The 24549-nt window shown below is 39.0% G+C and overlaps 1 long non-coding RNA gene and 1 pseudogene across 1 annotated transcript; both read right to left on the bottom strand.

The window, feature by feature from the left end:
- Positions 1-1168: 1168 nt before the first annotated feature.
- On the bottom strand, positions 1169-19039 carry LOC125099349 (uncharacterized). The gene is made up of 3 exons (XR_007127130.1): positions 19029-19039; positions 3075-3080; positions 1169-1240 (listed from the first exon to the last, which is right to left on the bottom strand). It is a non-coding gene; the product is annotated as an uncharacterized LOC125099349 (long non-coding RNA).
- A 2800-nt stretch (positions 19040-21839) lies between these two features.
- On the bottom strand, positions 21840-22005 carry LOC125089332 (uncharacterized; annotated as a pseudogene).
- Positions 22006-24549: the final 2544 nt, after the last annotated feature.

Genomic DNA, 24549 nt, shown 5'->3' with positions numbered 1-24549 from the left:
ATGGAATTAAACCTCCCTGACTTGGTTACTTCTTTTATCTGATTTTGAGTAGCATAGCTCCTCTCCTGTTTACCAGACTCTTTTCTGCCTGCCTTTAAAAAAAAAAAAAAAAAAAAAAAAAATCCCCAAGTCTCCCTCTCAGAGAGATGGATTTGAAGCTTTTCTCCCATCTCCTCATTTGGCAACCTTTCAAATGAATTGTTGCCACATGCTCAATGCCTCAGGGATCAACTTTGATGGAGTAGGCTCATGAACTTAAGTTCATTTGTAACCAAACTTAACTTTGGTTACAAATTTGGTTACAAACTTAAGTTTGGTTACAATAAAACAAATAACTCTCCATAAAGAAGGGTGCCTGGGTGGCTCAGTCAGTTAAGTGTCTGCCTTCAGCTCAGGTCATGATCCCAGTCCTAGGATCAAGTCCTACACTGGGGCTCCCTGCTCAGCAGGGAGCCTGATTCTCCCTCTCCCTTGCTCCTCCCCCATGCATAGGTGTGCACATATGCCTGTGTGCTTTCTCTCTCTCACTCTTTCAAATAAATAAATAAAATCTTAAAAAAAAAAAAAGAACTCTCCATAAAGAATTTTTTTCCTTCAAATATAGCTAATTTATTTTTTTAAGATTTTTATTTATTTGACAGAGAGATCATAAGTAGGTAGGGAGGCAGGCAGAGAGAGAGAGGAAGCAGGCTCTCCACTGAGCAGAGAGCCCAATGCGGGGCTCAATCCCAGGACCCTGAGATCATGACCTGAGCTGAAGGCAGAGGTTTAACCCACTGAGCCACCCAGGCATCCCAAATATAGCTAATTTAAAGGATCCATCATTTGGCCATTCATGAGTAGAATCTTAAATCTCAATAGCAACTCAAATAAGCTTTCTTTCTTTCTTATTGTTATTAACATATAATATGTTATTTGTTTCAGGGGTACAGGTCTGTGATCCCTCAGTCTTATATAATACACAGCGCCCACCACAAAACATACCTTCCCCAAATAAGACTTTTTACAGCAAGACCCAGTGGAAACTTTCCAGGCTTAGATCATGAACACAAGAGGTGTTTCTGGAGAGGACAAAGATGATCAGCCCTAATGATCCAAAAGCTTTCTCCCCAAAAATAAGACAGCAAAAGCCCTCAATGCATGGGTTGTAAGGCTAGGCTAGTGTAAGTCTAGTCTCCCATAAATATGTGAGATGCCTCCAGTCACAGACTCACTGATCTGTGACACCAGGCAGGCACCACTGGAGCAATGTAGTTGGGACCACAAAGTTCCCTTATGTGCTGGGACCTCTTATGAGAAACTCCCCTGAGCACAGCTGGACCAGGAGAGTGCTGCTTGTAACTTCGTGCCTCAGAAACCATCCATTTGACCACCACGATACACCACGGTGAGAGAACCCTCCAGATGGCAGTGACCAGAGAGAATGTTTCTCACTCATCACAAAGCCAAGTTCTCAGGACATTAAAAATTCGAATGAAAAACCCTTTTCTTTTGTCTTAATATAGAGGACTCAAAGCAAAGTTCATCTAAACAGATGTCAGTCGGATGAGAGCCAGTAACTCATCAGTCTGTTCGGCTGTCTTCAACAATAGGCTTATAAAGGCCTACCCCTGCATTCTTTCCCTATGGTAGTTCCTTTTTAGATCAATATAAAAGATGGAGACAAAGAAAAAGTGACCTTATCTGGCATGAAATAGATCAGTTAAATTAGGAGTACTCCACCAAATTTACCAGAATCGTGATGCCTAAAGAAAGACCTAATATAAATTTAGAAAATTTATAAATATAAATTTAGAAAAGGGCTCTCACTCCATTGGACTCTGCAGAGACCCAGAAAGCTTATCAATGAGCAATGTCCAGCCAGGGAAGTTGATCTTGCTCACTACAGAAACTTCTGGAAAAGAAAAAGAGCTCTCGGATGCCTGGATGGCTCAGAGGGTTGAGCGTCTGCCTTCAGCTCACATCATGATCCCAAGGTCCTGAAACTGAGTCTCACATCAGGCTCCCTGCTCAGTGGGGAGCCTGCTTCTGCCTCTGTCTGCTGTCCTCCCTGCTTGTGCTCACTCTCTTGTTCTCTCTCTTTGACAAATAAATAAATAAAATCTTTAAAAAAAAAAGTTCTCTACCTCCTAGTGCAGGAATGGTACCTTTCACACAGGGGATTTATTTCACACGGGAGACTACTTACTACCCCATTTCTTAAGTAACTTTAATTCAAAATAACTAATATGCTATTGTGGAAAATTGGGGGTGCAGCATTCCCTGGGGCCCCTATGCTGGTAAACCTGGGACTCTTATCAGGCAGCTAGACCAAATGGGGATTGACTATCACCAGGTTAAAGCTTCTGCCTCAGAAAGGTTTTCAAGGGGTTGGCGTCCCATCCTGAAGGCTATGCAGGCTCATGTGGATGGCCTAAGCTCCCTAGCCCTGGAGGGTGCAGGTGCCCAAGGCCAGCTGACAGGCACATACCATGTGCATTGGCCACGCAGCTCAAGGAGACCAGGGACCGACTGTATACAGAGCAAGTGTTGGGACAGCCCAGGTCACAGGAGTGGGCCTGTGGGCCTGTTAACTCCTCTAATTCCAAGTCCTAACCTACACAAATGGGCATGACCTTCCTGAAGGTAAAGCTTCCTGAAGGACTATGGACTGCCGTGATATGCCGTGATATGGTGTGCTGGCCTAGATACTCTCCACTGACAGACACCTCAGAGCCTTCAGTACTGGTAATCCTGGAACCCCAACAGGCAGCCTCTCCAAATGGGGACTGTCACCAGTTTAAAAACGTTGCTTCAGAAAGATACGTTCCGGGCCCAGGGGTGGGGTTGAGTTCTTGTGGCCCTGGAGTCTATGCAGGTGGTTTCAAACAACCTGAGCTTATAAGCCTGGAGGTCCTCAGCTGCCCCGGGGTGTCTGAAAGGGTGGATATGCTGGGTGCAAAGCTCAGGATAGCCAGAGACCTGTTAAAGCACAAGTGTCAAGAGAGGCTGGGGCACAGGAACAGGCCCTTAGGGGTACACGGAGTCTACTTCAATCCAAGATTTAACATACAAAAATGTGTATGTCCGAAGACACTGGACTGCCTTACCAGGGTGGGGCCTTGGGACACTGATGAGGCATCCTCTAATAAGAAACACCTGGGAGCCTTGATGACTGGCTCTGTTCCAGAAGGCAGTCCAGTTTTCTTCAGTGATTGCCTTTAAGGTTATTATGCTCATTTGTTTAAGGAAGGGCTTGGAATTAGACAAATGCTATGGACCCCTGAGAGCCCACTCTTAAGACCTGTATTCTGCCGACATCGTCCAGTTCCAGGCCCTGGCTTCCTGGACATGCATGACTAGTACATGCCCAGTATACACCTGCTCAGCCAGGTTAGGGGAGCCGAGGCCCTCCAGGACTATAGAGCTACGCTAGTCCCCAACCCCTAGCATAGCCTCCAGAGCAAAGGAAACCTACTCCTGAAAATCTTTCTGTGGCAGCAACTTTAAGCTGGTGGCAGTCCTGTTTGAACTGGGTGCCAGTGGGGTCCTCGGCTCCCCAGCAATCAAAACTCTTGGATATGTCTTAGTGGAGGACATCCTGGCCAGCCAGACTAGACCCATTCTGGTAAGACAGCCCGGATCCCTCCACGTTTGCCTGTGTTGTTCATTAGTCTGATCTAATTTTAAGTGTACTTGTTCATGAAAAAGAAAAAAAAATGTTTTTCAAAGTAGAGTTATTTTCATATAAGAATGAAGTTAAGTTGGTCAGGAATTATCTTGTCCATTCTGACAACACTAGTAGCTCAGCTGCTGAGGGGCCCCCTTCATAGCTGAAGAAGCAATTATGGCAAGGAGACACGCAGACTGTAACTACTGAGAGTGTGTGAGAGCTAACCTAGAGTGTTCAGTCTGGGCACGGCTTCACTTTGCCAATCTTAAATAGCTCTCTGAAGACCTTGGAACAATCAGCTCTTGCAAAAGTAAGGGCAACCCTTTCGCCACCAATGTTGACAACCATGCAGAGCTCACCCATCACCATCAGCGCTGGTATTCCCTAGCACTGTGCACTAGCTACAGGGGACATTTTCTTGTCCCCTGGCCACTGGACATAGCTTTCAATTGGCTAAGCCACCTCTCCCAAGTACCATTTCCTGTAAAGGTACATCTCAATTAAATTGGACTTTATTCCTTTCATCTCGCCTTGCCTAGAATGGTAGTCTGATTCATCTATCGTTGGCTTGGAGTCTGTAATTTCCTCATTGGCTTATTGAAAGACATTATCTTACTTGCTTTTAGCTTGCGAAATTCCAGAGTGAACCTGTGTTAAATAAATTGTTGGGAAAGACAAACTCAGTCTCTGAGCATCAGTTAGCCTACCAAAACAAAACAACAGAATTGGCAACCCACTCCCCAAGATAATAATTAACAATGGTTGGTACTCTAGGCCAGATCCTACTCTGTGCCAAATTTGAAATACAGGTTGACAAATTACACTACATGTATAGTTGATCGAACTACGGTATGGCCCAAACTGGACTGACGAACTTTTAATACCCTGTTTAGCACCTATGGCATTCTACTGAAATTACAAACAGCCTTTGAATAGACAAAATTTATGGAACTGTTACAGTTTGTATACTAATACTGGCCGCAACAACTAACATTGCTTTACCATATTATAAACCACTTGGAATGCTCTATGATGTCTCTGTATAATAAAATATGTCATTGAACACTAAACAGAAATATAGGAAGGCAGTAGCAAATGTGCCTCACTAACTCTACCAAAATTGCCCAAGAGGTGGTGTAGGAGTGCAATGGACTATACATTATCTTCTGAGGATCTGGGGAGACCTACTGAAGACTTAATTCAGACAAAACTTATAATTAAGGAAACTCCAGATGTTGGCCTGATCACCAATGAAGTGAGTTACAGCCTGTATTTTAAAAAAGCAATAAAAAAAATTTTTTTTTGGTGAACTTATTAGAAGCCCGAAGTAACATGCCAATAAACAAAAAAGTACTAGGACAAAAAATAATTTCCAGAGGAAGAAGAAACCCAGATCCTTTTGTTCCTAAGAGCACCAACCCACACCTTAAGGACAATGAATACTTTAACCCTTTTCACCCTGGTAACTAGCTTACTAGAGGCTAGGCCCAGGAAAATAGACAAAACTACAACAAATGGTACTTTCCATCACCAGAGTGATGGAAAGGAGAGAATGTGACAGGTAAGAAATGACAAAAACTAGAATGGAATTCCAACAAACAGATCTGGACCCAGAAATCCGGTGGTATGAAAGTTAGAGTCCAAAGGAAGACAAAACCTGATCCTTACAGAGATTGTGCAGCTTGGGCCCATTGCTGCTGATGCTAAATTTAATCAAAACCCTCAAGCATTTGAAGAATATATTACCAATTTACAAGGATATTTTTTTTTTTTTGGCCAGGTAGCAGCTACCTAAAGATTACAATGGGCCATATGAAATATATTTTTCTTTCAAACCTTTCTTTGGGAAACAGCATGGGAAGCTAAGACAATAATGAAATAGGGCTATTGACTATGATTTATAATAGAAGACAGACACCTTCACCACTCCATGCAGAAGCAGCAGAACAAATTTAGAAAGTCATCCTAAAAGTGGTACCCCCGCAGGCAAGAAAGCATTGTTTACAGTATTTGCAGGTGCCAGAAACACTGGGAACTGATTGACTTGATAAAAACCGCTGAGGAACTAAGTCAAGATAAAAGCTTTATCTTTCACACTCACTTATAGAAACAAAACAGGTCTACACCTAACAAAAATCACCAAAAAATCATCAAAGAAGACTCTGTAGACCTAAATCTCCAAGGCCCTTTTGGCCATATAAACCATTTAGACCATGCCACTTAAACAAAATTATAAAGATAGAAACCAACAGAGACCCCAGAAACCACAACAGTGTCAGAGAAATGGAAACAACCAGTTTTTTAGAGCATAGACCCATTAACCCATTTACTGTTAATACCAACCCCTTTTATAAAACCTAATCCCATTACTAGATGAGACACCCCTAACTACAGTAGAACACACGGCTGAGCCCTCCTAGCCCGGGGAGGCAGTGCTGCATAGGTTATGTTGGCCTTATCACTATAAACCCTTTGTAAATAAAAATACTACATAGACTACCATACTGTGACTATGACTTATAGTTTCCCAATACAGAAAACATTCCTGGCATGAATGTAATAGATCATACTCTATGTAACAGAACATACTCAAAATCAGGAAAACCTTCAGAACTCTGAGGGGAACAAATTCATGTGCCTACTACATACTAACCCAATCTGGACTGCTAAAAAGCCAGACAGGCCATATCGTTTCACAGTAGATGATGGGGCCTGAAACACTCTCCACAAACTCAGGGAGCACTCTGGCATATAGGCATTATCATAACCAATAGCACACTGAATCCAGACACTATGACATGGTGAGAGACTTAGGTGGCATGTTCTTGGCTATCCCAATGGATGAGGACAGCCAACCCATGACTGCATTTCCATGGGAAGACAGAGGAGATCAGTTTGCTGGGCTGCCACAAGGATACCTTAGCAGTCCAGGAATGGCCCACAACCTTCCAACACGAGACATCCAGACCTTTGATGAAAACACACACAAAACCCAGTATCTCCTGTAGATTGAGGGCATCCTTATTTATGGCGATAACCAGGGCCAAAATAGAGTGAACTGAATCCCTTCCACTCAGAAAATGGAAAACTGACCCAGGTAAGGTCCAAAGACCCCAGGCTACAGTAAAAGTTTTAGGCAAAATGTGGTCCTCTGAAGGCATAAAAATACCACACCCAGTCATGAACAATATAGATTGTGTATCAACTCCTACCACAAAAGCAGCAGCTCAAACTGATAGGAACTATTGGGTATTGACTACATGCCATACCACCTATGGGGATAATACTGAAACACATTTATGAAATAAAGAGGAAAAGCAGGGAGTTTAGATGGATAGAGACTCAAGACACAGCCTTTATTTCTTTGAAAAATGCTGTCAGAATGTCTACACATTGGGACCAGCTAATGACTTTGAATATAAACCAGAGTGCCTACACCCGGGAGAGTTTGCAGCAGCAGCGCTGTGGACTGAACCACCACCGAACCCCAAGTTTCACCTGACTGGGCTTTACCCTATGGAGTTCCCACTGTCTGGGAACATACACCAACCAATTGAAAGTCTTGAGTAAACATTCTGTGAGGCCCTAGAAAATAAACCTCTCCAAAGGCCACACCTGGCAGGTAGCTCTGGCTGGGATGAGGGCCCCTTCAAAGGGAATCTGCTCTGAGGCAGAAGAGATAACCCTGCATACCAGCACACTTGCAGTTCCAACAGCTGGGACTCTTTGTTGGCTATGCAGGGTTGAAGCCCTGCTCATTGATGTATCTGCAGCTGTTTTAGAGGCTAATTACAGACAGGCTTAGAACCAGCCCCACCCACCGGCAATCCCACAGGGACTGCAACTGGGCTTCTCATCAGCACAGGGAGCAAACCCTGCCCCAGCACCTGGAGTAAAGAAATTGGGTCATTACAGCAAACTGGGCTGCAGCCAAGCCCCACCCACTAGCAAGCCCACAGCAATCACAGCACAGCCACACAAAAGGGTGCAGGCAGTCCATGCAGGGAATACCCCTGGGGCACCTGATTCTGGTGACCAGGGGAACTGCACTACAGAGTACCACAGAACCTGTTCTACATGTCCTCATGACTCTCAAGACCAGGAGACATAGCTGATCTACCTAATACATATGAACAAACACAGAGAAAAGGAGAAAACAAAGATCTCCCAAAGAAAGAACAAAACAATACTGCAGAAAAAGAGCAAAAGAAAATGGAGATAATCAATAGGCCTGATAGATTAAGTCCTGTTCATAAAGTTATTCACTGGACTTGAGAAAATAGTGGATGGGGGCACCTGGGTGGCTCAGTGGGCTAAAGCCTCTGCCTTGGCTCAGGTCATGATCCCAGGGTCTCTGCTCAGTGGGGAGCCTGCTTCCTCCTCTCTCTCCCCACCTGCTTCTCTGCCTACTTGTGATCTCTGTCTGTCAAATAAAATAAATAAAATTTTTTAAAAAAAAGAGTGGATAAGCTCTGAGAACTTCAAAGAGATAAAAAATATTTTAAAATGACCAGTTAGAGCTAAAGAATAAATGAAATAAAATTTAACTAGAGAGAATCAACCACAGATTAGAAGATGCAGAAGAATGGATCATTAATCCGGAAGACGATTATGGAAACAACCGAGCTGAACAGCATAAAGAAAAATTATAGTAAATGAAACTAGGTTGAGGGACCTCTGTTAACATCATCAAGCATAACAGCACTCATGTTATAGAGATCCCAAAAGGAGAAGAGAGAAGTGGGCAGAAAATTTATTTGAAGAGATCAGAACTATAACACCTGGGTGGCTTAGTCACCTAAGCATCTGCCTTTGGCTCAGGTCATCCCAGGGTCCTGGGATCAAGCCCCGCATGGTGCTCCCTGCTCAGCGGGAAGCCTGCTTCTTCCTCTCTCACTCCCCCTGCTTGTGTTCCTTCTCTCACTGTGTCTCTGTCAAATAAATATATAAAATCTTAAGAAAGAAAGAGAAGAAAAGAAAAAGAAAATCTTAACTGAAAACTTTCCTAATCTGGTAAAGGAAACAGACATCCAGACCCAGGAAACAGAGAAAGCCCCAAACAAGATGAACCCAAGGAAGTCCACAGCAAGATGCATAATTAAAATGTCAAAAATCAATGACAATAAGAGAATCTTAAAAACAGCAAGAGAAAAGCAAACATTAACATACAGGCGATACAACTGAAAACCCATAACCTCTTTTCTGGCCTTTGTAGGTCAGAAAGGAGTGGCATAATATATTCAAAGTGCTGAAAGGAAAACAAAACAAAACAAACTACAAATAAGAATACTGTATCCCTGCAAGGTTATCATTCAGAATTGAAGGAAAGATGAGGTGTTTCACAGACAAACAAAAGTTAAAGGCATTCATCACCACTGAATAAGGCTTATAAGAAACGTTAAAGGAATTCTTAAAGTGGAAAGAAAGGGCCATAATAGAAGAATGAGAATTGAAAGAAAAAAAAAATCACTAGTGAAAACAAACATATAGTAAAGGTGGTAGATTAATTAGGTATAAAGCCAGTATGGAGGTTAAAACAAAAGTAGTAAAATCAATTAGATGTACTAAAATTAGACAAGGGGTACACAAAAGGATGTAAAATATGACCTCATTTACATGAAACATTGAGGGGTAGTAAAAATTGTGCTTTTTTTGTGTTTGAACTTAAGCAACATCAACTTAATATAGACTGCCATATACATGAAATGTTATTTATGGTAACTACAAATCAAAAGCCTAGAATAGATACAAAAAAAATAAAAAGAAAGGAATCAAAGCATAACACTAAAGCCATCAAACCACAAAAAGGAGAGCAAGAAAAGGAACAGAAAAGAACTACAAAACATTCAGAAAATAATTACCAAAATGGTAATAAGTACATACATATCCATAATTACATTAAAAATAAATGGACTAAATGGTCCAATCAAAAGAAATAAGGTAACTGAATGGATTAAAAAAAAAAAAAGACCCATCTATATGCTATCTACAAGGAAATCACTTCAAACCTGAAAACCCATACAGTCTGAAGGTGAAGGCACCAAAAACAATATTTCATGCAAATGGAAGGGAAAAAATCTAGGCTAACAATACTAGAATGGACAAAATATTTCATTGGACAAAATAGACATTAAAACAGACTGCAGCAAAAGACAGAGAAGGGCATTGCATAATGATAAAATGATCAATAAAATAAGAGAACATAAAAATTATAAATATATATGTAGCCAACATAGAAGCACCTGAAAACTTAAAGCAATATTAAAAGACATAATGAGAGAAACTGACAGTAATATAATAACAGTAGGGACTTTAACACTCAACAAAGGATAGATCATCCAGACAGAAAATCCAACAGAAAATTAAGCCAACAGTGGCTCAGAAAAACACATTATACTACAAAGAGTTAACAGGTATATTCAGAACATTCCATCCAAATTCAACAGATTACACAGTTTTTTCAAGTGCATATGATACATTCCCCAGCATAGATGACATATTAGGCCACAAACAAGCCTCAAAAATTTAAGAAGACTGAAATCCTATCAAGCATCTTTTTTGATGATAGCAGTATGACTACAAATGAATTACAAGAAAACTACATAAAATACTAACACATGTAGGTTAAACATGATACCAAAAAAAAAAAGGGGGGGTCAATGAAGAAATCAAAAGAAGAAATTAAAAATTACATGGAGACTAGTGAAAATGTAAACAAAATGATACAAATATTTTCAACAAAGCAAAATTTTTTTTATTTTTTTTTAATTTTTTTTTTTTTTTTGAGAGAGAGAGAGATCACAAGTAGGCAGAGAGGCAGGCAGAAAGAGAGAGAGGAGGAAGCAGGCTCCCTGCCGAGCAGAGAACCCAATTCAGGACTCGATCCCAGGACCCTGAGATCATGACCTGAGCTGAAGGCAGAGTCTTAACCCACTGAGCCACCCAGGTGTCCATTTTTATTTTTTAAAGATTGTATTTATTTATTTGACACAAGGAGTAAAAGAGTACAAGCAAGGAGCACAGCAGGCAGAGGGAGAGGGAGAAGCAGACTCCAATGCAGGACTCAATCCCAGGACCCTGAGATCATGACCTGAGCTGAAGGCAGAGTCTTAACAGACTGACTCTTCCAGCCAGGCACCCTTGCTTTTTCTTCTTTTATTTTCTTCCTTAAGATTTTATGTATTTCTTTGTCAGAGAGAGAGAGAGAGAGAGAGAGAGCGAGCACAAACAGGGGAAGCGGCAGACAAAGGGAGAAGCAGGCTTCATGCTGAGCAAGGAGCCCAATGCAGGACTTGATCCCAGGACCCCGGGATCATGACCTGAGCTGAAGGCAGACACCCAACCAACTGAGCCACCCAGGCATCCTCAAAAGTAGTTCTAAGGGGAAAGTTAATAGCAATACAAGCCTTCTTCAAGAAACAGAAAAATTTCAAAAGAATTGAACCATGCACCTAACAGAACTTGAAAAACAAAAGGTCCCCAATTAGTGGAAAAAAGAAAATAATAAAAACTAGAGCAGAAACAAAAAGATACTTAAAAAAACAAAAGTTTGATATAAAGGGGAGCTGTTTGAAAAGATAAAATTGATAAATCTTTAACAGGAATCACAAGGAAGGAAGGAAGGAAGGAACGACAGAGGGAAGGGACGGAGAGAAGGAAAGGGAGAAACATCATCAGACAACACAGAGAAAAAAGGATTTGTAAGAAAATATGAAAAATTAAATCTCAGCAATATTGACAACTTAGAAGAAATAGATAAATACCTAGAAACACACAAATCTTCCAAAATTAAACTGGGAAGAAATAGAAAATTTAACAAATTACAAAAAAGGAAATACAATCAGTAGAGAAAAAACAAAAACAAAAACCTCCCAGAAGCAAAAGTCCAGGACAGATGACTTCACAGGTGAATTTTCCCAACATCTGAAGAAGAGTTAATGCATACTTTCATCAAGTTAGTAAAAAAATTTAAAAAATTTAAAAAAAAGAGGAAGCAAAGTTATAAATTCATTCTGCAAGGTGAGCATTGCCCTAATACCTAAACAAGACAAATACACAGTAGAAAAAGAGAACTCAGGTTAATGCCTTTAATGACCACAGATGCAAATATATTACCAAATAATTACTCTTACCAAAGTGAATTCCAAATCATATTAAAGAAATGATTCCCAATGATCAAATGGCGTTTATTACTAGGACAGAAAAAAGATTCAATAATCTAAATTAATCAATCTAATACAACACATTAACACAAAAGCAAGGATAAAAACCATATGATCATCTCACAAAATGCACAAAAATATTTGACAAAATTCAACATTTGTTCAAGATAAAAATTCTCAAAATAGTGGGTATAGAGAAACATAATAAAGGCCATATAAGAAAAACACACAACTAAACATAATACCAAATGAAGAAAAGCTGAAAGTTTTTTCTCTATAATCGGAAACAAGACAAGTATATCCACACTTATCACTTTAATTCAGTAGAGTACTGGAACTCTTACAAACAGCAATCATACAATAAATTTTTTAAAAATTCAGCCTTATAAGAAAGAAGCTGTCATAGTTGCAGGAGACACAATTATATATATATACACACACTCACTAAAGACTCCACCAAAAAACTATGAGAATGAACAAATGCATAAGTAAAGTTGTAGGATACAAAATTAATAGGCATAAGTCTGTTGTGTTTCAAAATACACTGAGAACAAAGTAGAGGAGACAGAAATTGCACACACACAAAAATTAACAGCTGCTCCAAAAAGACAAAAATACCTAGAGGGCTGCCTGGGTGGCTCAGTGGGTTAAGCCTCTGCCTTTGGCTCAGGTCATGATCTCAGGGTCCTGGGATCGAGTCCCACATCACGCTCTCTGCTAGGCAGGGAGCCTGCTTCCTCCTCTCTCTCTACTTATGATCTCTCTCTTTCAAATAAATAAAATCTTAAAAAAAAAAAAAAAACCTAGAAATGAACTTAACCACAAAGGTTTCTACTTTGAAAACTATAAAACACTGATGAAAGAAATTAAAGAGAGCACAACTAATGGAAATAGATATAACATACCCCTAGTTGACAAGTACTAATAATTTTAAAATTCCGCACTACAAAAAACAAACTATGGATTCAATGTACTCTCCATTAAAATTATAATAGTATTTTTCAAAGAACTGGAATAAATGAATTACAAATGTGTATGGAAATTGCCAAACACGCTAAAGAGCCAAAACAAAGCTGGAAGTAACACAATCACTGTTTTCAAAATCTATGACAAATGTATAGCCATCAGAAGAGTGCAGTACAGGAACACAGACACATGAAACAATAGAACAGGAGAGGAATCGCCTAAATAAACCCACAACTCTAAGATCAATTAACCTACAACAAAGGAGGCATGAATAGTCAATGGGAAAGACAGTCTCCTCAATAAACTGCACAAGGAAGACTGGATACTAATATGCAAACAAATCAAATGGAACCATTTTTTATATCATAAACAAATATAAGCACAAAATGGATTAAAGGCCTAAATATGAGACCTGGAGTCATTAAACTCCTAAAAGAAAACATGGATAGTAATCCATGGCCATTAGCCTTAGCTGCATTTTTCTACATATGCCTCTTTAGGCAGAAGAAATAAGAAAAAAACAAACAAACACTACTGGGAGTATGCTCAAAAAAAAACAAAACAAAACAAAACAAAAAACCCCTTACACAGCAAATGATACCATCAACAATCCAGAAGGCAACCTACTGAATGGCAAAATATATTTGCAAATGATTTCTCAGAGAAGCTTATATTCAAAATCTGTAAAGAAAGTATAGAACTCAACACAAAAAACCAAACACGTCAATTAAAAAATGGGCTGAAGACCTGAATAGGCATTATTCCAAAGAATTCATCCAACTGGCCAACAAAAATATGCAAATGCAAAGATGTTCAACATCATTAATCATTAAGGGAATACAAAGTGAAACCAGAATCAGGTATAATCCCATACCAGTCACACTAGCTAGGATCAAGAAGCAATAACAAGTGCTGGCCAGGATGTGTAAAAAGGGAAGCCTCATGCACACTTGATAGGAGTGTACATTATAAAACTCTGTGAAAAATGTATGGTGGTTCCCCCAAAACATTAAAAAGAGAAATAGCATATTTTAGCAACTCCACACCTAGGTATTTACACAAAGAAAATAAAAATACACATCCCAAAAGATTTAGGTATGTCTATATTTATTGCCACATTATTTACAATAGATAACATATGGAAGCGATGTAAGTGTCCATCCATAAATAAATGGATAAGGAAGATGTTTTATGTGTGTGTGTATATACACACACACACATACACATACATAAATACACACACATACACACACACAGGAACGTAACTCAGCCATAAAAGAGAATGAGAATGTCCCATTTGCGACACGGATGGAACTATAGGGTATTATGTTAAGTGAAATAAATCAGACAAAGACTAATACCATGTGGTTTTACTTATACATGGAATCTCAACATCAAAAAAAATGAACAAGAAAGCAAACAAACAGAAGGAAATTCGTAAACATAAAAAACTGGTGATGGACGGAGATGAGAAGAGTGAGAAGGGAAAAATGGGTGAAGAAAATGTGAGGTTAAAACTTTCATTATGATATAAAAAGTCATGAAAACTAAAGTATAGCATAGGCAATATTGTCAATGGTACTGAAATAGCATTCTGTGATAACAGATGAGAGATGCACTTGTGAACACTGTGTAATGTCAAGAGCTGTTACATCAGTATGTTCCTCACTTGAAGTTAATTTAACATTAATGCTAACCAAATGCAAATAAAACCACTGGGTGTTATACACAACTAATGAATCATTGACCATTATGTCAAAAACTAAGGGTGTAAAAAAAATTTTTTAAATAAAATTACTATAAAGCAAGCAAAACATTAAGTTAAATTTTAAAATACCTAAATTTTAATACCTAACTTTCATTTCAGATTTTATTTATTTATTTGGTAGAGAGTGAGAGAGAGAGAGCGTGGGTGGGGGGAGGGTCAAAGAGAGAAGCAGACTCCCCACTGAGCAAGGAGCCCAATGTGGGACTACAATACTGGAACACCAGCATCATGACCTGAGCTGAAGGGAGTCACTTAACTGACTGAGCCACCCAGAGCACAATGCCTAACTTTTAAATCAGTATATAACATAGAAGCCAAAGGATAAATTCTGGAATCACTCTAGAGATCAAAATCACCTTGACCAAAATTTGACCAAGATTTTGTCTACAAAGACCAAGAACCCCCCCAAAAAAACAAAACGTACACACACACACACACACACACACACAGTTTTCTATTTCTATTTCTATTTCTATTTCTATACAGAAACAGAAAACTTCAGACCAATATCCCTGATGAACATAGATGGAAAAATCCACACCAAAACAAACTCGAAAATACACTGAAAGAACCATTAAAAAGAACAAAGGGAATTTATTAAAGGGATGCAAAGAGAGTACAATATTGCAAAGCATTCAGTGTGATACAAAACATAAAAGGGGAAGGATAAAATATACAGGATCACTACAACTGATGCAAAAAAAAATTTAACAAAATTCAATACTTGTTTGTGATAAAAACTTTAAACAGAGTAAGTTTAGAAGAAACATACTTCACCATACTGAAGGAAACATATGCAAAACCACACATGATATTGCCCTCAGTAGAAAAGAACTAAAATAATCAGAAATGGACAATGATGTTCACACTGATCTATTTTCTTCTCAGCAGATTGCTGGAAGTTCTTTTGGAAGTTCTGGCAGTGGCAATCAGACAAGAAAAAGAAAAGCCATAGGAATTAAAAGTGAGTAGAATTATATTTAAAAAGACATGATATCAAATACAGAAAATCTAAAGACTACCAAAGAACTCTTTAAACTGATAAATGAATTCAGTAAAAATGCAGAATATAAAATTAATACCCACAAATTCACTGAGTTTCTACCTAAGAATAAGGAAGTAAGAAAGAGAGAAAGAAAACAATCCCATTTCATTAGAACCCAAAAAACCAAAAACACCAAAAAAGGCAGAAATGTAACCAAGAAAGGGAAAGAACTCTACTCTGAAAACCATAAAACACAGATGAAAGAAATTGAAGATAGCACAAATCAACAGAGAGAGAACACCCATAGTGGAAGAATCCATAGTGTCAAAATGTCTGCTCCACCCAAAGCAATCGACAGACTTAATGTGATCCCTATTAAAAAAGCAATCATGTTTTCCACAGAACTACAATAAGTAATTCTAAAATGAGTATAAAATCACCAAAGACCCCAAAGAGCCAAAGCAATCTTGAGGAAGACGAACAGAGTGGGAGCTCTCACCGTCCCTGATTTTCTGATATGCTCAAAATCTGTACATAACCAGAAGAGTATGGTCCTGGCACAAACAAGGGGACACATGGATACATGGAACCACCTAGGGAACCCAGAAATAAACCCACCATTATATTGTCCATTAGTCTAGGACAAAATTGACAAGAATAGACAAGGGGGAAAAGACAGCATGTTCATTATGTGGCAACTAGACAGCTGCGTGCAAAAGGACAGTGGACAATATTCTTACACCATGTGCAAGAACAAACCCAAAGTGGAAAGGAGACCCCAAGGTGACCCCTGAAACCATCAAACTTGCTCAAGTAGAGGTAGGCAGTAATCTCTTGTACACAGCCAGAGCAGTTTTCTAGATAGGTCTCCCCAAGCAAGAGAAAACAAAGCAAACATAAACGGGTAAGAGCACACTGGCATGAAAAGCTTTTGCCCAACAAAGGGAAACATCAATGAAATGAAAGGTACCCTGCTGAACGGCAGAAGTGCTTTGCAACTGATACACACCATAGGAGATTAATATCCAAACTGTAGGACATGCTAGTACAACCCAACACCAAAAAACCCCCAAATACTTTGTGAATAATTGGACCTAGAGATCTTTTTTTTTCTCCCCAAGGGAGAGAGTCAGCTAGCCAAAGACCTAGGAAGAGATGTTCAACATCAGATATCATGAAGACCCACTAGGAAACCCCATGAAATACCACCTCACACCAAGCACACAGGACAGGATCAAACATACAACAAATAGAAAGTGTTTGCAATGATATCCACAAGGGAACCCCTGTTCTCTCCCGGCAGGTATGTAAATCGGTGCAAGGGCAGTGGAAAAGACTATGGTGACTCTGCACAAAGTGAGAAAATACATACCCCAGGATCCAGGGATTCCACTTCTGGGTATTTACTCTTAGGGATGGAAAAGACAACTTCAAGAAGATATACACACTCCTAAGTTTATTGCCACTTCATTTTCTTTTGCAATATCCAAGATGTGGAAGCAATTTAAGAAGCCATCGATAGAGGAATAGATAGGAAGATGTGGTATATACTTAGATATAGATAGGGAGATGTGGTATATACTTACAATGGCATATTACTCTGCCACAAAAGAGAATAAGATCTTGCCACTAATGATGACATGATTGGTCAAGAGGCTCTTCTGCTAAGTGAAGTAAATCTCACAGTGGAAGACTAACACCATATGATTTCACTTACATGTGGCTCTACATAAGCAAAAAAAATTAATAAAAATAAAATTACAGAGCCCTTTAAAGTAGGAGCAAAGCCAGTCATGGTTGCTTTTGTTAAATTTATTCCTTGCTTTCCAGCATTTACATGAATAACCTATATACTTTGAACTTAGAGATTAGGTCAGAGTGCTCTCTGTACAACTTGTTAGGAAAGGGAAATTAAAATAGACAAATGGGGCCAGAGTCTGAGAAGGGGAATTTATATGAATATAAACATTAATTTTTATCATCAGTCTAATTTTTGTTTATTCATATCTTCAACAGAGTCCCAAAAGCTAACCATTATATGAATAAGACAACTGGAAGTTTCCTATACAGATTTTTTTTTCTTCCAAATATAGCCAATAGAACGCATCCAACATCTGGCAATGATTAGGATCTTATTAATCTCGACAGTAATTCAAACCAATAAGCACATTTATGGGCTCAGACCACTGACACATCCCTATGGAGGGAATAAATGATGCATCCCCCGTAACCCAGAATTTTACTCCCCAAAATCGTCTAACACAGCAAAGGCCTTCATTGCACAGGCAGTAAAGATGATGTGGAGAAAACAGTGTGTTCAGTCTCCTACAAAAATGTGAGACATCTCTAGTCATGGACCCACTAATCTGCAACATAGGGCAGACACTACTGTAATGAGATTTTTCCAGCACTAATGGAGGTTATGTTGACAAATGTCCTTTATGGGCTGGGACCTCTTAGAACACACTCCCCTGATTGCTGCCATGGCCAGACAATGAGTACTGCTTGTAACTGAGTCTCAGAACCCTACACGACTTGACAGACCACAAAGATGCACTCTGGTAATTACATCTTTTGGATGGTGGAGACCAGAGGTAATATTCTCACTAGTCACAAACCAAAGCTCTTAGGATGTAAAACAAGACAAAAGGAAAACCTCCTCCGGCTTTTACACAGAGCACCCACAACAAAGTTTGTCTAAACAGACACAGGTACGATGATAATTGTGGACTCACCAGTCTGTGAGGCCAATTCAAACAGCAGGCTGATTGGACTTCTGCCTGTGTTATTTTCTGTGGTAATTCTTTTTATGACAAATGACACAAAAGACAAGGACAATGAGAAACGATGGCCATCTCTCATTGGAAATGGATCTCTCAAGCCAAATGAACTCTACCAACGTCACCAGAGTCCTTAAAGCCAAGGAACTAGGTCCACAAATATTTTCTCCTGCTCATCTAAATTTAGCCCGTGCAGGCAGAGATCCAGGAGGTGACGTGGTGGTGGGAATTCTTACCTTCCACCAGCTTTTGTCAGATGCCCCATCATCTCTCAGCCACAGCAGTGTCCAGCCAGTTAGCGTGTATCCTGCCAACTCTGCCAGCTGTTGAGGAGGAAAAGTATGCTCTACCCTGGAAGATTCTTCCGGGTGATCTAAGATTTAAATTGACAAGACACAATTAACAGGAGAAAAACAAAGTTTAATTCTGTGCACAGAAAGGCCTGATATTAACACTGAGATCCAAGGAAACTACCAAGGTGGGCAGCTACGAGACTTTTCTTAGACCTAGAAATAACACATCAGTGATGAGTTGATAGTACAAAGAAAACTTAGAATTTCTTTAAAACTGAAGCCTGCAAATATAACAGAATTTGAGCTGGGGTAGTAAAATTGGTAAAAGAAACAAGGGGTTTACCCAGACTTAACTCTGAATTCCAGATCTCTGCTGATCCTGATGTCTCTTTACCACCTGGTAAATGGAAGATACATTTTACATGAGACTTTTTTTTTGCTTTGTGGAGACAAAGTGAAGTCTGGGTATTATACTTGCACTGGGTATTTTAAGCTCAATTTAACTTTAACTCAAAATTATCAATATACTGAGGTGGCGTGTTTGTGGTAGCCTGGCCTTGACCCCACATGTGCATTTGTAGACATTAGGACTTGGATTTAGGCAGATGCCTTGAACCTCCAGTAGCCCACTCCTATAACCCAGCCTCTCCTGACTCTCACACCAAGTTCCAGATTCCCAACTCCCCTGAACTGAGCTGTCAAGGCACCTGAAGTTGGAAGTCCTTTAGCCAGCCTCCAGAATCCAGGGTCCAGCAGGCCAGGGTAGCTGGATCTTGACCCCAAATACCTGAGTAGGTTCAGTGTGGAAGTTACCACCCGCAAACATCACCCTGGGGCAGTAACTGCAAATCGGAGACAGTCCCTTGCCATTTGGACTTGCTGCCTGTGGGGTCCAAAGCTTTCCCAGAAAACCGGTCTCCCAGGAGTCTCTTATTAGAGGATACCCTGGCCAGCCCTCCCAGCCCTGCCTTGCCAAGGCTGTCCAGTCACCTATGTCTGCCTTCAAAGGGGTTATTGCCCATTGGGTAGGCTAGGGCTTGTGGGTCCTCATATACCTTTTCCCTGTGAAAATGAATAAAGGAAACCTCATTTAAAATGGAGTCAGGGAGTGCCTGGATGGATCAGGCTGTTAAGCGTCTGTCTTTGGCCCAGGTTGTGATCCCAGAGTCCTGGGATCGAGTCCTACATCAGGCTCCCTGCTCAGCAGAGAGTCTGTTTCTCATTCTCCCCCTGTCCTCCCCTGCTCCTCCTATATGTTCTCTCACTCATGCACTCACTCTCTCTCCCTCTCTCTGAAGGAAGGAAGGAAGGAAGGAAGCCAGCAAGCCCTGGAAAGGGGAGCGCTCATGCTCTTACCACTCCTTGCAGCCCACATAACCAGCAGAAAGAAGAGTATTCTTACCTTGACAATGTAAGACATCTTCACAGGAATTTTATCACCTACTTTTAAGAAAAAGAAGATCCCATTCAGCCCCAGCAACAAGAACCATTGCTTACAGCCAGTGAGAAATTGTCACAACCTCAAGTTCTTATTCTTCTTCAATGAACTTTTGTTCAAAACAACCCTCCCCACATTTCTCCTAAAACTTAATAAAAGCTGACCTTCCTTTTGTCTCTTTGGACTCACCATTGGTTTGCCATAGTTTGCTTGTCCCAAATTGCAATTCCTCTGCTATTCTTGAAGAAACTCATTTTGCTGTTAAAACAACTGGCTATTTTAAGGTTGACATTAAATGGTGTCAAAGAAGAGGTCTCCAGAGAAGACCCCCCACAACTCAGAGGTTGGTGACAAACAGGTGCCAGTATCCACAAAACCCATTGAGCTAATTGCTTTCTTGCTGACCCTGGAGTTTGAGGGTGTATCTTTCCGGGATATTGAAATCCACTTTTTATTGTGAGCTCTCTGGGCTTATTTAGGATCTCTTTTTGTTTTTATGAAGGCATCACCCTTCCCAGTGAGTACTTCTTTTGTTTTTGGTCTTTGAAGCTTCCTGGTAAGTCACCCATCCTGTTCAAAAGGTTGGAAAACACATGATTCCTAGTATTTTAGAATAGCTGTTGGAAAACAGGGACCCGTAAGGACATCTTAAGGAATCCAAAGGCAAGATAGGCTCTACCTGGTCCCTTCGAACCAACACCTTGTGTGTTTCTTGAAAAACAGGCGAAGGGTACCTGGGTAGCTCAGTTGGTTAAGCATTGGACTCGATTTGGGCTCAGGTCATAATCTCAGATCTTGTGTCCTGAGATCCAGCCCCGCCAAGCTCCGAGCTCAAGGGAGAGTCTGCTTTTCTCCCTCTCCCTCTGCCACTCCCTCACTCATGGGTACACACTCTCTCAAATAAATAAATAAATATTAAGGAAAAAAAAGAGAAAAGAAAAGAAACATAGGTGAGCTTTTGTATAATTTGAATTGTAATGGCCATTCTGGCAAAATGTTGTTTTAGATAAGTCCACCTTAAGGGGCACCCTTAAAAGAGAGGATTACAAATCTCTGGGAGATGAAGGCATGCATTTGTTGATTGATATGCAGAATCTTCTAAAGACAAAAGGACTTGAAAAAGAATTCTGAAAGGATCCTTAGAGCAGGCAAATAAAAACGGTCTTTAGTAAACATCTGTGCAGTTTGGATCCCATTACAGTTGAGCCTTGAACAGGGCAGGGGTTAGGGATGCCACCCCTGCCATGCAGTCAAAAATCCAGATATAAACTTTGACTTCCCCAAAACATAATACCCTACTGTTGACCTTACGGATAACGCTAAGTAGTTGACACATATTTTGTATGTTATATATACTAAATATTGTATTCTTACAAAAAAAAAAACCTAAAAAATATCAATTCCTTCAAAAAAAATACATTTGCAGTGCTGTACTGTATTTATCCATAAAAAGAAAAAAATGCATATACGTGAACTTGTAGTTCCAACCTGCATTGTTCAAGGGCAACTATATTTTCTCTTGAGTTTTTTCCCTGAAGTATGGCTAAAATTTCTAAACAAACGCTATAAAATCTCTGTATATCTAAGTGGAATGTATGTCTATGTTACATGTGTTATAGATATGTGATATCTTTCTACCTCCAGAAGGTATTGTTAAAAATAATTTGAAAAGAGCTCTATTTAATTGGCTTATGGAAAATTAAGCATTTATATAAGTCAAATAAGCTCTCAGAAATTTGGAAACATATTTTTCAAGTTCATATGATGTGAGATGAACTAAATGCTAGTTTAAGTTTTTTGGTTTAATGATAAGGCAGATCTTCAGAGTCATAGCATAAAATACAATGTTCTATGTGGGTTTACCAGTCAAATAGCTCATCTCATCTTATCAACAAGAGAAATAACCTATGATTATGGTTAGCTGTTTACACTTGATCTTAGCCAAAAGGCTGAGAAGCGATGATGGTTAGCTGTTTAAGGTCTAACACAAGAATAAGTGTTAATGGGCACCTGGATGGCTCAGTTGTTTAGGCCACTGCTTTTGGCTCCAGTCATGGTCCCGGAGTCCCCAGATCAAGTCCCACATCCGGCTCCCAGCTTTGTGGGGAGCCTACTTCTCCCTCTGACCTTCTGCTCTCTCTCAAATAAAGTCTTTTAAAAAAAAAGTGTTCAAAGCAAATATTTATATTTACAAATATAAATAAGATCAAAATTTATATTAAATTAAATTGAAAAATGGGTATTAGTTAAATATCTAAATCATTTCCAAATAAGATAAACATTAAATGCTAAACAGAAGTTTATCTACTTTGACTTTTAGGTTTTTACAGAGAAATAGAAAATATTTGGCTCTACTAATAAACATGTTTTATGCCACATTGAAAAATAATTTCAAATGTATTTGTAAGTTTGTTAAACTACTTACTACAGGATGCTAATATAGATAGTTCACAATTGCCTGTATCCTAGTTTTCACTGCAAAGATTACAAATTTTTTTTTAATGGAAGAAGAGCTAAGAATACGGTATGAAACTCCCCAAAAATGCCAGAACACTTAGAGTGATATGTGTAAATTAATTCTGCACAAACTGTGTGCATTAATGCTCAAAGGATGGAGGCAATTACGTAGGCCATTCTTTGGAAGATGAGAAATACTGAAATTCCCATGGAAGCTCCTACTATGGGAGGATTTACTATTTTTTTTTCCCCAAACTATGGTCACAGACCACAGATGAATTGTGATTAACATTTAAATAGAAAATATATGTATTATCTTTATCTGTATAAGTGGATAATACAGATCTTCAATTTCATCTATGACTTACAAATGGATTTATTACGGATTATTTATATATAAATGAAACAATTTCATAAAATGCATAAGAGTAATGCATGGCATATAATAAACGGACATGTCTTTCCCATTTCTAGTAAAGTTTTATTTCAACGGCTTATATGGTTAAATAGAGAGGTATGTTCTGGCCCATAAAATACCCTCTTACTATAGAATGACCCAGCATGTTTGACAGCCACTGCTCTTATATCACAGTAAATTGTGCACCAAAAAGGTCTGTGCAGCCAACTGAAAAGGCCAGTGGAAGAACAACCACTTTTTCTGTTTTGTACACACACAGTTAGAACTCCTTAAGATCAAGCTGTGATCACTGTTCGGTAGGCTCATGCTTCATTGCAGGCAGCAATCTATTTGAAAGAACTTCCTCCATTTCTTATAATTACTTACAAAGCTGTTAATTCTGGTGGGGGCTTCCCAGGTATTGATAATTCTGCCTTCAGTTTAGAAGTTGTTTTTCAAATCTTTATTCTCCCTACTTAGCGTAACCCTCTTCTTCAGTAATGAGGGGATACTGTGGCCCCTGCCTATTCTGTCTGCCCCAGTGTAGCAGAGATAAGTCAGAGGGGCCCACAGACCTGAGTAAACCTTGTACTGTCACGTCCAAAAAAGTCTGGTTTGGTTTAGCGATATTGTAGAGGAGTTTATATTCATTAAATGTACTGCATAAGCAATTGCACTATCTTCTAAGAGTGAATCTGAAATTATTTTGTGACAACTGCCTTACATTTTTTAGAAAAGCTTTAGAAGTTTTTGAAAATGAGAAAATAACATTTAAACTAATAAAGATAAAATTGTCAGCAAAAGGGTTTTTTCCCCACAAAAATTCTGTAAGGATGAAAGAAAATGACTCTATGAAAAATAAGTAAGGAAAAGAGAGTGTGGGTTTGTTTTGTTTTGAACAGAAAAGATATAAAAGACATTGGGTGTTGGGAGGGGCAGATTTTGTCCTCAAGTAAAATGATTATTCCAGAATAAGAAAAATACAGGATGAAACCTAAATAGATACAGAAAATTGTTGAAGGCTTATGGAAAAGGAATCTCGAGAAAGAAATTTTATATATGGCCAAGTTGGCAAAAAATTGAATTGTTCTTAAAAGGGTTTTAAAATTAAGCCTTAGGACCAAAAATGTAATAACACTTACCTCTAATGTGTTAAAAGGACAAAGTTATCTTGGACTATTGGTCTGTTGTTGAAAAGATATTGTGAATGATTTTCTTTACCTTTTAAAATAATCTACATGGAAAGCAAAGGTTCTGTGCTTTATCAAAATAATTTCCTATACTTCATGTTATTTTTATCAATAGGTCTTTGCTTACTCACATAAACAGAGTCTTCTGGATTATTAAGAGAGCTAAGTTTTGCTTACAACCATGTGACCCTTTGTTTTGCCTTTGACATTTTTTATTTACACTTTGCTCAAGTAGACAATTAACTACTGTTTCATAATGATCTGTGGTCCTATTTGGTCAGGGATCCAAAACCTTCTGAGATTTTTTTTTTTTTTTTTTTTTTTTTTTTTTTACAAACTCCCTAAAATCAAATTCTAAATATCAAAGTTACATTTAGGTCAAAAAGACTAATTTCCAGAGGATCCCTGGAATTTTTCAAGACTTGTTTCCTCTCCTTATAAAAAGGGAGATATTTCCTTAA

This window comes from Lutra lutra, chromosome 1 (assembly GCF_902655055.1).
Source record: "Lutra lutra chromosome 1, mLutLut1.2, whole genome shotgun sequence".
NCBI classification, from domain to species: domain Eukaryota; kingdom Metazoa; phylum Chordata; class Mammalia; order Carnivora; family Mustelidae; genus Lutra; species Lutra lutra.
Note: the sequence above shows the minus strand (reverse complement) of the source record. Positions and strands in the feature narration are given on the sequence as shown.